The sequence below is a fragment of the Thalia democratica genome, chromosome 3 (assembly GCF_965202585.1).
Source record: "Thalia democratica chromosome 3, ktThaDemo2.hap1.1, whole genome shotgun sequence".
Taxonomy (NCBI): Eukaryota; Metazoa; Chordata; class Thaliacea; order Salpida; family Salpidae; genus Thalia; species Thalia democratica.
In genome coordinates, this window is record NC_139167.1 from 27,957,294 (window position 1) to 27,960,209 (window position 2,916).

The window sequence follows — 2,916 nt, forward strand, 5'->3', positions numbered from 1 at the left end:
TGATTAGCTTTATTGTTTTTTTCATTAAATAAAGATTCTAACAAAATCTGTAAAGAGTAAAAACCTTGTAAAACTTAAAGGTGTAAAAATCTGAAACATATGCAAGAAAATTAAATAATATTAAACTTGATAATAAAAAACGTAAGTAATAATCATAAAATATAAATTTATAACTTTCTAATATTTTATTATCTACCCTTGGTTCAAGCTAATACTAAGCTTGATTAGCTTTTAGTAAAAATTTTATTTCATACAAAATTAAAAACTCTACTAGTACTCTGTTAATTAAGTTAGAAAAAGCAAAGTTTTAATTCGCAAAAGAAAAATTCAAAAGCTGACCAATAAAGCTCTCTAAAGTCTACTAATATGATGTGGAAAATGCGTCGTTTTAATTTTGCAACATAATTTTTCAGTTTTTATTCTAAGTAATTTCAAACTCTAAGTACCTTAATGACATTGCTTACAATAGCTTACAACAGCTAGATGCTCGATCAGGTGTTTGTTTGATTTCTGCTGACGTCTGCTCCTTAACTGTTTGAAATATCTAGTGTGTCAAAATAATAAAATGATTTTAAATAATTAATAAATGCATTTTATATAATTCAAAAAGAAAAAGTAAGTTACAGATTTGAAAGTAACAACTAGTAAATAAAACCATTCAATGGCATTTTTAGACATATATATTTTTAGTTTAATATTTTCTCAAGTGTTTTATTTGTACAAGATTTGAAGGTATTAAACATTATTATAAATATATTTACTCACATTGATTATTTAAGAAAGTTAACTTGAAATTAGTTTTGTTAAATCGAAATAAATAACAAAAGTTACAAAAATACAATAAAAAAACTATTTGAAAGTGTGTAAATATCTAACATCGTTAATAGCATATATGTGTATAGGTAAACTAAAATAAGGAATAATTAACCAAGTTTAAAGAGGTTACTCACGTTGTGTTTAACAAACAAAAACCTTGTAGAACTTTTTTTTCTTACTAAGTTTTAATAAAATGCAGTATCCGTTATAAAATTGATCGTTTTTAACTTAATTGTAATTTTATTTCAGTCGAGGGTAGTTTTATAAAATTATTTACTAACTTATAGTTATAGAAGAATACTAGCTGAATTGTAGTTATTAATATTTAAATATTTGAATTACATATTTCGAACTTTTCTAACAAGGTACAATAAGACTATATTATGAATTTCTTATTAAAACATACATGACTAGTTAATATAATGCTTAAAGGCATGTATGTGTATAGGTAGGCTAAATTAACTTTTAATAGCGGAGTTTGTAGGTATTTTGGGTTTACAGTAATTTTTTGCAAAACGTTTTCTCATTGCATTAAAAGTCATAAAACTATTTAAAGAAAAATAGAAAGGTAAATTTACCATAAGTATGCCACGGAGATTATGATGAGTTAAATATGGATGTCTAATTTGTCTTCAATATCAATTGAGGTTGAGTTTATTCTTTTTGCAACTTTAATTTGCAAAAGGATTAACTCGATAAGTTAATGCTACTACAGTACATTTCTTTCCAGAAAAATATGTTGAGTAATGAGTTTGTCTAAAAACTTCTTACTTGTACTAAAAATTTATGAAACAAAATTATATTATATATACAAAATATTTGATTATATTAAGTTAAAGAATTTCTTAAAGTTTTTGATATATTGAAACAAAAACATGTAATAGAAAAAAATATCGGTGATAAAGTAGAGTTAAAAATTTTATTTAGTATAATGCTTCTTGTTATAAACTAAAACATATTTGCCAATAAAAATTTTATTACATTAAAAAAAAAATCTCTATTAAATAAACTAAAAATAATTAAAATAAACATAATGCAAATAATAAAATTGGTTTTATCAGTGGATTCTAAACTTAAGGTTTTCATTGTACGTTTTTTGAAGTTTAAAACAAAATTAAATGTCATTGACAAACACACCTGTATAAAAAACAAATAAAAAAGCGTTAAAAGTAAATTTTAACAAAAAGACCACGCCGGGACTCGAACCCGGAGTCTTCTGATTAGGAGTCAGACGCCTTATCCATCGGGCCACGCGGTCGGACGAGAAAGTCTATTTTTTATAGTTAATATTGCAAATAATATAAAAAGCTAAAAATAATAATCAATAGTTTGTCTAATTAAAGAGATTTTTTTAATAACAACTTAAAACGTACAACAAAATGAACTGATGTTAACTTAATCTAAAAATTAAAGAGTTTGTTTAACAAAAATAACAGTAATATAACATGTTTTTTCATTGGCAGGCCTGTTTTTAAACCGAGTGTATTGTGACGTCACAAAATAAGCGCTCAGCTAATTATCCTAATAATATCCGCATTTTAAACTGTTACGTCCATTTCGATATTTCATGCTATACTTATTTATATATTAATTTTACTCACAAAATCCTTGATAAAATTAAATCTTCGTATATACTTCCTTAATTTAAGTGTAACTTGAGCTTATATTTTAAAATATTCTAAATATTTAATTTTAACTGTTTTCTTAAAACCAAAACATATAATCTTCTAACAACTGGTTTTAAACAGTATTTATATCTTAATATTGTTCTTTTTTTTTATCTTTGTTATACCATTTAATTTTTTTTTTTCAAATATTTTTCTAAGACTGATATGAATATTCATTTTAGTTTACATTGTTTTTATCAAGCTTGTAAGTTTGTTTTACTACTACTAAATAATAAGAGCAGAATTAAAAAATTTACTTGAAGTAAATGTAACTTTGTTGTACTACATATATTAAACATAAATTTGAAACATAATTCTTTGAAAAACATTTTTATTTAAACAAACAAGTAAAATCGATTTCAGCTATCACTTATCAAGTACTTTTTTCTGCAATTATAAAACAATTTTAAAAATAAATTTTGAGTATATATAG

At 23.3% G+C, this 2,916-nt stretch overlaps 1 non-coding gene across 1 annotated transcript; it reads right to left on the reverse strand.

Moving 5' to 3' along the window:
* Window positions 1-2,001: 2,001 nt before the first annotated feature.
* Window positions 2,002-2,074, reverse strand: Trnar-ccu (transfer RNA arginine (anticodon CCU)). Its single transcript has one exon. It is a non-coding gene; the product is annotated as a tRNA-Arg (tRNA).
* Window positions 2,075-2,916: the final 842 nt, after the last annotated feature.